The sequence below is a fragment of the Haliaeetus albicilla genome, chromosome 15 (genome assembly GCF_947461875.1).
Source record: "Haliaeetus albicilla chromosome 15, bHalAlb1.1, whole genome shotgun sequence".
NCBI classification, from domain to species: Eukaryota; Metazoa; Chordata; class Aves; order Accipitriformes; family Accipitridae; genus Haliaeetus; species Haliaeetus albicilla.
This window is the reverse complement of record NC_091497.1, coordinates 35,841,609-35,853,149: the sequence shown is the minus strand read 5'-3', so window position 1 is coordinate 35,853,149 and position 11,541 is coordinate 35,841,609. Positions and strand designations below refer to the sequence as shown.

General features: G+C 48.1%; 1 long non-coding RNA gene across 1 annotated transcript; it reads right to left on the bottom strand.

The window, feature by feature from the left end:
- Positions 1–6,068: 6,068 nt before the first annotated feature.
- LOC138689133 (uncharacterized) lies at positions 6,069–10,015 on the bottom strand. Its single transcript, XR_011327984.1, has 3 exons — positions 9,541–10,015; positions 9,152–9,210; positions 6,069–6,636 (listed from the first exon to the last, which is right to left on the bottom strand). It is a non-coding gene; the product is annotated as an uncharacterized lncRNA (long non-coding RNA).
- Between the last annotated feature and the right edge of the window lie 1,526 nt (positions 10,016–11,541).

Genomic DNA, 11,541 nt, shown 5'->3' with positions numbered 1-11,541 from the left:
TATAGGACCAACAGGAAAGAATCAAAAACCAGTAATATGCAGCATCATAAAAGTAGACATAGAAGGAAAATTTAAAAAGTGATGGGGTATAGGACAGGAAAGAATTAAAAAATAGGGACAGAACTGGTTAACAGAGATAGAAAATTTTAAAAAGTGACGGAATAAGGAAAAATGGAAAATAATGAAAAATAGGGACAGCGAACTAAAGAAATGAAGATGTAGAAACAAAATCTAAAAAGCAACAGGCTACAGGACAGACAAGAAAGTATTAAACAATAGTGACAGCAAAATACATAGAGAAATAGAAAGGAAATTTAAAAGTGATGGAGTGCAAGACAGGAAAAATTAAAAAACAAAGTGAACTGGATAAAAGGTGACACAGAAAGAAAATTTTAACAGTGACAGCATTAAAGAAAGGCTAGGAAAAAAAATAAAAAATAAGGATAGGGTGAATAATACAGAGACACAGAGAAAGAAAATGTAAGAATTGGCAGGGTACACGACAGCCAGGAAAGAATCAAAAAGCTGTGATACACTGCTTGATAAAAGTAGACATAGAAAGAAAATTTTAAAAATGATGGCATACAGGACAGGAAAAAAAAATTAAAATAGGGAGAGATAAATAGAGATATGGAAAGAAAATTTTTTTAAAAATGGGGTGCAAGACAGAGACGAAAAAACTAAAAATATATAGACAGTGAACTGTATAAAACTAGCCATAGAAAGAAAATTTAAAAAGCAACCACTTACAGGACATACGGGGAAAAAATTAAAAAAATAGGGACAGCAAACAAATAAACACAGAAAGAAAATTTTAAAAGTGAGATGGTACAGGACACAGGATAAAATTAAAAAAAAACAAAGACAGTGAATAGGTTAAAGTAGGCATAGAAAGCAAATTTGAAAAAAGTGACAGGTGTCATGGTTTAACCCCAGCTGGCAACTAAGCACCACCCAGCTGCCTGCTTGCTGCCCCCCTGCAGCAGGATGGGGGAGAAAAATCAGGAAAAAAAAAAAGTAAAACTCACAGGTTGAGATAAAGACAGTTTAATAGGTAAAGCAGAAGCCATGCACACAAGCAAAGCAAGACAAGGAATTCATTCCCCGCTTCCCATCAGCAGGCAGGTGTTCAGCCATCTCCAGGAAAGGAGGGCTCCATCCTGTGTAACGGTTACATGGGAAGACAAATGCCATCGCTCTGAATGTCCCCCCTTCCTTCTCCTTCCCCCAGCTTGATATGCTGAGCATGACATCATAGGGTCTGGAACAGCCCTTGGGTCAGTTGGGGTCAGCTGTGTCCCCTCCCAGCTCCTTGTTCAGCCCCAGCCTGCTCACTGGTGGGGCAGGGTGAGAAGCAGAACAGCCCTTGACTCTGTGCAAGCACTGCTCAGCAATAACAAAAACATCCCTGGGTTATCAATGCTGTTTTCAGCACAAATCCAAAACGTAGCCCCATACTAGCTACTGGGAAGAAAATTAACTCAATCCCAGCCAAAACCAGCACAACAGGGTACGTGACAGAGACAAAAGAATTAAAAAATGGGGACAGCTAACTAAACAGACAGACATAGGAAGAAAATTTAAAAGGTGATGGGCTACATGACAGACAGGAATAACTTAAAGACAGTGAGTAGGTTAAAGTAGACATAGAAAGAAAAAGTAAAAAGCAACGAGGTACACAATAGTGAGGAAAGAATTAAAAAACAGTGATACACAGCTTGATACAAGTAGACATAGAGGGAAAGTTTAAGAAGTGATTGGGTACAGGACAAAAAAATTTTAAAATAGCCACAGTGAACTAAAACTGAGAAATATAAAGGAAATTTAAAAGTGACACAGGGGCACAGGACAGAGAGGAAAAAAATAAAAAATAAAGACAGCGAACTGGATAAAAGTAGACATAGAAAGCAAATTTTCAAAGCAACAGGGTACACAACAGACAGGAAATAATTAAAAAATAGCAATAGGCAGATTCATAAAAGTAGATGTAGCATCGTGGTTTAACTCTGGCTGGCAACTAAGTACCATACAGCTGCTCACTTACTCCCCCACAGTGGGATAGGGGGAGAATCGGAAGGGTAAATGTAAGAAACTCATGGGTTGATATAAAAAGTTTAATAATTAAAAAGACTTTTTTTTTTTTTTTAAGTTGTATGAGGAAAAAAAAACCAGCAAATGAAAACAATTGCTCACCACCAACTGACCTATGCCCAGCCAGTCTCAAGCAACTGGATACAGGACAGAGAGGGAGGAATTAAAATATAGGGTCAGGGAGACAGAGAGGGGAAGACATAGAAATTAAATTTTCAAAGTCATGGGGTACAAGGCAGTGCAGAAAAAATAAAAAACAGGGAGAAGAAGCTGGTTAGAGAGAGGCATATTAAAAATTTAAAAGGCAACAGGGTACTGGGCAGAGTTGACAGAAGAATAACAAGTTTTGAGAAGCCATACACATAGGTGGGCAGGCAGAGAGGGAGACAGAGGAAGGGAGGCAAGCAGATGTCTAAAGAAGGGAGGCAGAGGTGGGCCTGGATGTAGAGGAGAGGACGTGCGACTCACCACAGCTCCTGGTGCCGGCACGAGACTTCACCGCCCCGATGCTTCTCTCTCTCTGCCTCTGCCCCTTCCTCCTCCCCAGTGCCGGCTGCCTGACCCTCACCCACTCGGCAGCATGCAGTAGACACCTCAATGCTCCTCATCCACAAGGCTTGCTTTGATACATGGTGGCTCACCCATGTAGCCAACAAAGGCCAGGGACAGCTCAGAGGGATCCTCCCTTGCCACAGGGACTGGCTATTCCTTGCTGCAGGCACCTACCAGCCAGACCCCCGTGCACTCCCTCCTTGGCCAGTTCCCCTGCCCAGGCAGCCCCCTTTACAGCTGGAGCCCCTTCACACAGCAGGGCCAGCCCCATCCTCAGCCTCACTGACCACACCTGGGACCATCCCAGCCCCAGCTGGAGCCCATCAGGAACAGGGGCCATTGCCAAAGGCCCACAGCACATCATCCCCACCCCTGCACCTACCCACATCCAGGGAGACAGAGGAGGCAGGAAAAATTTATTCATTAATGCATATAAGAATGAGTTGGCTACAAGGCTCAGTGCCCAAAGGCAGCAGGATGGGGGGAATAAAAGGGAAGAGAAAAGCAGGAGGAGGGACAGAGGGACACAGATGTGCAAGACAGGGAGCCAGGAAATTGGATGCTGGGATCAAGAGAGGGACAAGAAGCAGGAAAACCACGTAGAGAGAGAAGAGAAGAGAGACTGAGCAGAACAACAGGGATGGAGATGGAGGAATAAATAATAGGAAGCAGGGGAGAGAAGGGGAAGGGACTGGCAGGACAAGAAGATAAAGACAGGACAAGGGACAGGGAAACATTCTCAAGTGATACAGGAGAAGAAACAGCAAGAACTAGATGTCGTGGTTTAACCCCAGCCAGCAACTAAGCACCACGCAGCCGCTCACTCACTCCCCCCCATCCAGTGGGATGGGGGAGAAAATCAGGAAAAGAAGTAAAACTCCTGGGTTGAGATAAGAACGATTTAATAGAACGGAAAAGAAGAAACTAATAATGATAATAACAACACTAATAAAATGACAACAGTAGTAATAAAAGGATTGAAATGTACAAATGATGCGCAGGGCAATTGCTCACCACCCGCCGACCGACACCCAGCCAGTCCCCGAGCGGCGAAATCCCTGCCCCCCCACTTCCTAAACTAGATGGGACGTCACATGGTATGGCATACACTGTTGTCCAGTTTGGGTCAGGTGCCCTGGCTGGGCATGAGAAGCTGAAAAATCCTTGACTCTAGTCTAAACACTACTGAGCAACAACTGAAAACATCAGTGTTATCAACATTCTTCACATACTGAACTCAAAACATAGCACTGTACCAGCTACTAGGAAGACAGTTAACTACATCCCAGCTGAAACCAGGACACTAGAAAAAAGAAACAGGGACCCAGGTAGAGAGAAAAATTTCAAAAAGCAACAGCATACAAGAAACATAGGCAAGAACTAACAAATAGGCACAGGGAGATGTAGACAGAGGGAGATGTAGAAAGAAAATGTAAGAAGTGACAGGGTACAGGACAGAGGGAAGAGTTAAGAACTAGAGACAGGGAGATGGATAGAAGGAAACAGAAAGAAAATTTTGAAAGCAACAGGGTACAAGAATCAAAAAGTAGGTACATGGAGTTGCACAGAGGGAGACGTAAGAACGAAATTTGAAAAGCAACAGGGTACAAGAAACACAGGCGAGAAATTAAAATAAGGTCAGGGAGACAGAGAGAGGGAAGAGTAGCAAGAAAATTTAAAAAGCAACTGGGTTTAAGAAACATGCAAGAATTTAAATAGGGATGGAGAGGTAGGAAGTTTCAAAAGTGATGACATACAAGAAACATAGGCAAGATTTTAAAAATAGGGACAGGGAGCCTGATAGAAGGAAACTGTGGTGGGTTGACCTTGCCTGGCTGACGAGTGTCCACCAAGCCACTCTATCAGTCCTCCTCCTCAACAAGACAGGAGGGTAGAAAATACAACACAAAAGCTTGTGGGTCAAGATAAGGACAAAGAGATCACTCACCAATCACTGTCACAGGCAAAACAGACTCAACTTGGGGAAAATAATTTGTCAGTCAAAATCAGAGTACAATAATGAGAAATATGAACAAATCTGACAAACAGCTTCCCCCCACCCCTCTCTTTTTTTCCTGGGCTCACCTTCACTCCTGACTTCTCTACCTCCTCCTACCGAGCAGCACAGGGGGAGAGGGAGCAGGGGGTTGCAGTCAGTTCATCACAAGTTGTCTCTGCTGCTCCTTCCTTCTTTGTGTTCTTCTTCTGTTCCAGTGTGTTGTCACTCCCATGGGGCCGCAAGTCCTGCCAGAAAACCTGCTCCAATGTGGGCTCCTCTCCACAGCGTCACAGCCTCCTTCGGGTGAATCCGCCTGCTCTGGCGAGCGGTCCCCCATGGGCTGCAGGGTGCATATTTGCTCTGCCATGGACCTCCATGGGCTGCAGGGGGACAGCCTGTGTCACCACGGTCTTCACTGCAGGCTGCAGGGGAATCTGCTTTAGGACCTGGATCACCTCCTCCTTTTCCTTCTTCACTGACCTTGGTGTCTGCAGGGCTGACAGCTTCTGCACAGCATTTTTTTAGCCCTTCTTAAATATCACAGAGGTGCTACCAGCGTTGCTGGTTGGCTCAGCTTTGACCAGTAGCAGCTCCATCTTGGAGCTGGAACTGGCTGTGCCCAACATGGGGGCAAGTCCTGGTGTCTTCTCACAGAACCCACCCCTGCAGCCCCTGCCCACTCCCCTGCCCCAGCTTGCCACACAAACTCACTACAACAGTGATCGGCTACAGGGCAGAGAGGGGGGATTGAAAAGTAGGGAAAGGGAGACAGGGAGAGATGGGGGGGGGGGGTAGCAATGGGCTACAGGACAGAGAGGAGGAACTAATAAAAAGGGAGAGGGTACCAGACAGAGAGATGGAGAAAAACAAATACTAGTGATGAGCCACAGGGCAGAAGGAAGAATTAAAAAAGGGGACAGTGAGGTGGACAACAGGGAGACTGAGAAATACCAAAAACACTGATGATCTAAAGGGGAGAGAGAGGGGAAATAAAGAACAGGGACAGGGAACCAGACAGAGAGAGAATAATAAAGACAAAAATGGGCTATGGGACAGTGAGGGAAGGAGTTAAAACATAGGGACAGGGACCTGGAACAAGAGAATCTAAGAAAGTAAAAGTGTATCCAGAATACAGGGCAGAGAAAGGAATTTAAAAATAGAGACACAGCATCAGACAGGTGAGAGCGGCGGGAATCATGAAGGGCTAAAGGGCAGACAGGGAGGAATTAACAAGATTGGGATAAGACGACAGACGGATAGATGGGGAAAGACAAAGTAGTGATGGGCTGCAGGGCAGAGACAGAGGATAAAAAAAGAGGGATGGGACAGGTCAGAAGTGCAGAGAGAAAAAGAAAACAGAGAGGCAGAACAACAGAGAAAGAGGGGGACTTGGGGAACAAGACAGGGAGAGGTACAGGAAGAAAAAAAACAAAAAAATTAAAGCAGTAAGAGAAAGAGAAGGTGGGGTCAGGGAGGGACTGGGATGCAGAAGAGGGGTGACACAGCCCCAGGGGTCCAGGACTCACTGTACCTCCCGCTCTTGGAGCTGCTGGGAGAATTTGACAATTCAGACATGTCTGTCTGTCTCTCCCTCTCCCTTCCTCCTCTGTAGCTGCAGTCACTTGACTGTCATCCACCTAAGAGAATAGATTGGTGCCTTACAGCTCTTACAATATGAGGCTTCCTAGAAACACGGCCTCACATGCACGCACACACACACTACATGACTGTACTGTGGTTTTGGTTACGCATACAGACCCTGCCGTGCACACTGGTGATTGGATCTGCTGAGGACTACACTAAGAAGGATCCATCCTCACCTGGAGAGGCAGGCTATCTCTTGTCTGCAGCTGCTGGCTGGATCCTCTTTATTTTATTCTTCAAATAAAAAATATTCTTCAAACGCAGACCACTATGGAATCTTTCCATCTGTCTCGTACTTTCACGGCAGAAGAAAGGGCAACCAGGGCGAAACGGTGCCAGCTGACATCCACCTGAGAGAAGAAAAAACAAACAAACAAAAACATTAGCACAAAGCTGGGTAGGAATCCAAAGCTGCCTTTTTTTTTGTGAACGTTTGTGAAGACAGTACGACTGAGCGGAGGAAAAAGTATTTTTGCGTCATCTTCGGTACAGTTGTTGACACAGGCCACTAGAGCTTTTGCATTTTTCAGACAACCGTGCCTTTTTTTTTTCCTCCCTTCTTTTTTGACTCATTGGCAACTTTACTTTCACTAGAACTCACTTTCCTAGATACACGCAGGTGACAGACATAGAGACCTACATACATTTTCTCAAGCCTTAGTATAGCCGAGGCTTCATCACCCTATATGTCCCAAGTTGAGTATTTTTGCTAGAGAGCACAGCAACACATCTGTCCTTGTGAACTGCCTCGTTGCAAAAAAGGAATCATTTTTTCCAGGCCGTCGCTCCAAACGGTCACGATCTTTTAAAACCGCAGTTGTGCCACCAAACCCGCTCAGGGTCCCTCCTAGCTTTTGACCGCCCTGAGATTTAACAGGCACACGCTCCAGTCCATCTTCCAACAGCAAAAATACGTTAACGCTCTCGGACCCAGAGCGCAACCCTACAGATGTCCGCACACGCACCCTGCCGTTTTGATGAGGAGCCACCGAGCATCCCTGCGAGCACAGCTGCACGCGCCAGATCGGTTTCCCCTGCGCCGCGAGTTACCGGTTTCGGTGAACGTAGTTTCTGACGCTTTAAACCGAAAACCGTATCTCGACGCTTCGCCACAGCAGAAACGACCCATCGCTAGAACGCTACAAAAACGCAGTAACACCGATTGCAAACCCACAGCAGCAACAGCTCCAGAAATATTTAGACCAGGAACAAGGGAGAAGCTGTTTTATTTTTCATCTCACACACAGGGGAGCGGCAGGCAGAGAAAAGGGTTGGCGTTCTGAGCCCTTACAGAAAACGGGCATTCTCCTTCCATTCCTCGGCCCGTCCGTGAAGGTCTAAATACCGCAACACTACTACGGCAACATCGAGGGTAGGGAACAGCAGCCCTGCCACTGGACTTGCCACTGACCCATGCTATTTACGTAGCAGGACGCGTACGCAGAGGGACACGTTTTGCCACACACAACCCTGAACTTCCTGAAAATTTACGTTTACCAAAAAAAGCCTTTTGGAACATATTGCCAAACAACATTCAGCAAGAAAGCTTTGATGCGTTTGACACACGCAAGTTTTTGGTCACTTGCTATTTGCTTCCTGTTGCTGCTGCTGTTCTTCCCTCAGAAATTCTACTCGTAGCCAAGTTATTCACTACTGGTTCAAGCATTTGCCTTCCTGGTATTACCAGCACATTCACAGAGGCAAGTAACTTAATTGCTCTTCTACAATTATCCAAACGACAATTACAGCCATGAAAGAGAAGGAGAGGTCAGGCAGCAGAAGAGCTCTGCAGGCTGGCACCAGTCAATATTGCACTCTCTAAAAACAAACAACAACAAAACAAAACCGTGACCTTGTAGCCTTCTTTTTTTTTTTTTTTTCTTCTTCTTTCAGAGCTTATCCCTGCCTCAGCATTTTGTCTTGTCAGAGCATGAAGCGCAGGTGATCCGTACCCTGACGACTTCTGCGTGTGACAAATGCCTGTTCAGAAATAGTCCAGATCTGCAAGACTGGTGTCATTTTTAGGGTTTTAATCATCATAACTCAAATTTTATTTACTCACGCATTTGTGAGGAAACTAATTAACTTTTAGACACTGCCTCTCCTTTTTTTGGGGGGTGGGGGTGGAAATGTGTTAGAGACTGAAAAACATTACGATTCAGAGCTCCCAACCACGAGGGAGTGGTGGAGAAATCAATGAAAGCAAAGACCAACAGCAGCAACATCAACTGAAAGTTAGCTTTAATTCCAATCACGTACTTAAGCGACTCTCCAAGTCTATGCCTCGGTCCTAGGAATGACTAGTCCCTTTTTGGAAGGACAGACTTTTTCACTTAAAAGTCCTAGACTGAAGACTCCGCTGAACAGAATGGGGATTGTCCCACGGGACAACATGCCATCTACACTCTTAATGGGGAAGGAAAAAAAAAAAAAATCAAGTTTAAGCACCAGTTCCCATCATGTTTCACTCATTACATTTCTGCTGGCATCTAGGTGCTCAAAAATGAACTACAGGGACACCACATATTCCTAAAAATTCAGTTATACATAAAAAAGTAAAAGGCTATTTCCAACTTGCCCATAAAATCAGTATGAACAGAGAGAAGAGAAACACTCGACCCTGAAGAAGCTAACAGGCAGCTCTGAATTTACCAGACAGGAAATTTCATTCTTTCGCTTGAAACAAAGACACATCAAGGGACCAGTTCAGGAACAGGGCACGATCTGTTAACAGCAATTTTTCCATCACCTTTTCTGCACTAGCAGCAAATTTGCCTTCTCTGTGGGTTTAACGTGGAGCATCTGTAGTGCCCTCGAACTCGCAAGTGTTTCTCTCCACTCCCCCGGCCCGATACGTGCGACTACCTGAGCAGCAAGCGGAATTAACCACGCAGGATTTTCTTCGTGTGACGCGGAAGGTGACACTGGGAGAAGAGGAGACAAAGAAATTAACCTGCTTGTCACACCCAGCCATCGGTGAAAAGACAGGGGAGGATTCTGCCGGAAGGGCTCTGCACCCCAGGAGCTCCCGCTGGCCAGTTTCTCTCCCCTTTGCCCGGTACCAAGGGGACGACGACACCTTGCCCGCGCCCCCTCGCAGGGGGGGCTGCCCCAGGAGAGCCGGGGGACCCCCACCTCGCTTCTGCCCGCGGGAACGGACCGGGAGAGACCCTCCACACAGAGAGAGGAGCGTGGCATGGATTGCACGCCCGAGGGAAGAGGCCGGGCTCCCCGCTGGCAGAAGGACAACTCACCTCCCTGCTGCTCGGAGCTGCTTGCTGCGGACAGCCCTGCCTGCGCCCGGCCGCTCTTCCGCCGTGCTGGGAGCGCAGTCCGGCCGACGGACGCTCCAGCGAAAAGACGCTCCAGCTAATCGCGCCTCCTGCTCGTTACAGCCGCAGGTACTTTTGCCTCTGGCTAATGCACGCTCCAGACAGCGGACACCCCGCCTCGTTCCAGCTCCCGCTTGCTACAGTTCTGGCTCGTTGAAGCCCCAGCTCCGCACTGAAGCTCCGGCTGATTTCAGCTGCTTCTCCTTACAAGCTCCAGCTACGTGCAACGGTCTGGGCTTTCCATAAGGTTGTATATCAACTGCTGTCAAAACCAGAGCATTAGGATTAAACATCAGAGTTACGCGCCGAATAAATATCTGTTAGTTTGGGCGATTAATTACTTAACAACTATTCTGAGCAGCGCAGAAAGAAGAGCTGGACTCAAAGAGGGCACGTGGGGTCTGAAAAGCACCTTTCCCCCCCACAGACCATCACAGATGTTGAGTTCGGCCTGCTGCGTGCCGGACTCCCAAACTTCGGCATCCGACACAACCAGACTCCCATCTCCGGGGAGGGTCCATGCACCCTGCCTGCCCCCCGCTTCCCCCCGCAGCCCCCAACACCCTCCCAACCGCCTGCAAAACCAGCCAAGCCAGCTCCCGCTTTTGGCCCCCACACCAGCTGACTCGGGGCCCATTTGGGAGCCAAAAAACCCGGCTGCTGAGCCCGTTCTCAAGGCCCAAACACACAGGGCCGGACCTCTGTTTCTGGGCCCAAAGCCGCGCAGCTCGGTCTGTTTACGAGCCCCCAAATCAGCCACGCGAGCCTGTTGTCAAGCCCCAGGAACAGAAAACTTGTTCTCCATTTCTGACCCTGCAGTGCCCACGGGCGACGCCAGGCGTAGCCACCCCACAGCCCTGCACCCCTGGGGCCCCACAGGTAGTTTCGGGGAGTGCTCAGGACCTGCAGAGGGCCCGGCCCCACGCCTCTGCGGGGCAGCCCCAGCACAGGCAGGGCGTCGCTTCACGATTGCCGTTTCAGGCTTTATTTCCCCACCATCACCGGCACAGCCAGGCCCCCACCCCAAACCCCCCAGCCGAAGCACCCCCGCGGGTAGCCGGGCCCAGCCACCCAGAAAACAAGAAAACCAAAGAGGGAACAAGACAGAGACCGTGGGGAAAGGCAAGGAGAAGGACACAGAAACAGAGAGAGCGCGCGAGGGATAGGGAGCAGGACAGAGAGATGGAGCAAGAAAGGAAAAAAGGACGGGAGGCAGAACCAAGGGAAAGAGAGACAAGGACGGGGAGCAGGACAAAGGGACGGAAGAGGAAAAAAAAAATAGCGACGGGCTGCAGGACAGAGATGAAGGGATTAAATAGACACAGGGAGCACGACAGAACGACAGAGAGAGACAAAAGGGACAAAGAGCAGGCTAGCATCGGAGGGGAAAAAACCAGCTGCGACGGGCAGTGGGAGAGAGATACGGAAAAAGGAAAAAGTACTGAGGAACAGAAAAAAGAAAGAAGCGATAGCTAGCTGGACAGGGGGACACAGTTAGAAAGGGCAGGAGAGGGAATGGGGCAGAGAAAGACAGACAGAAAAGGTAGCGAAAGAAAGCAAGGCAGAGGGACAGCAAGGCGGGGCAGGGGGGAAGGGACAGGGGTCTGGACAGAGATGGAGAAATAAGCAGCAGGGACAGAGGAGACAGAAAGAGGGACAGGGAACATGGCAGAGAAGGAAAAATCAGGACAGAGGCAGGACGGAGATAAAAAACTGGGACGGTCCTCAGGACAGAGAGGAATACGAATACGAGCAGGGAGCGGGACAAAGGGATACAGCAAGAAACGACGGGACAGGAAGCAAGACAGCGCGACAGACAAGAACAATGGGAACGAGAGAGAGAGAGAGTCTGACAGAGACAGAGACCGTGAGAAGCACAGGGGGTTGGGAAACTTAGAAAGAGAGGTATCAGGAGCCCTGCAG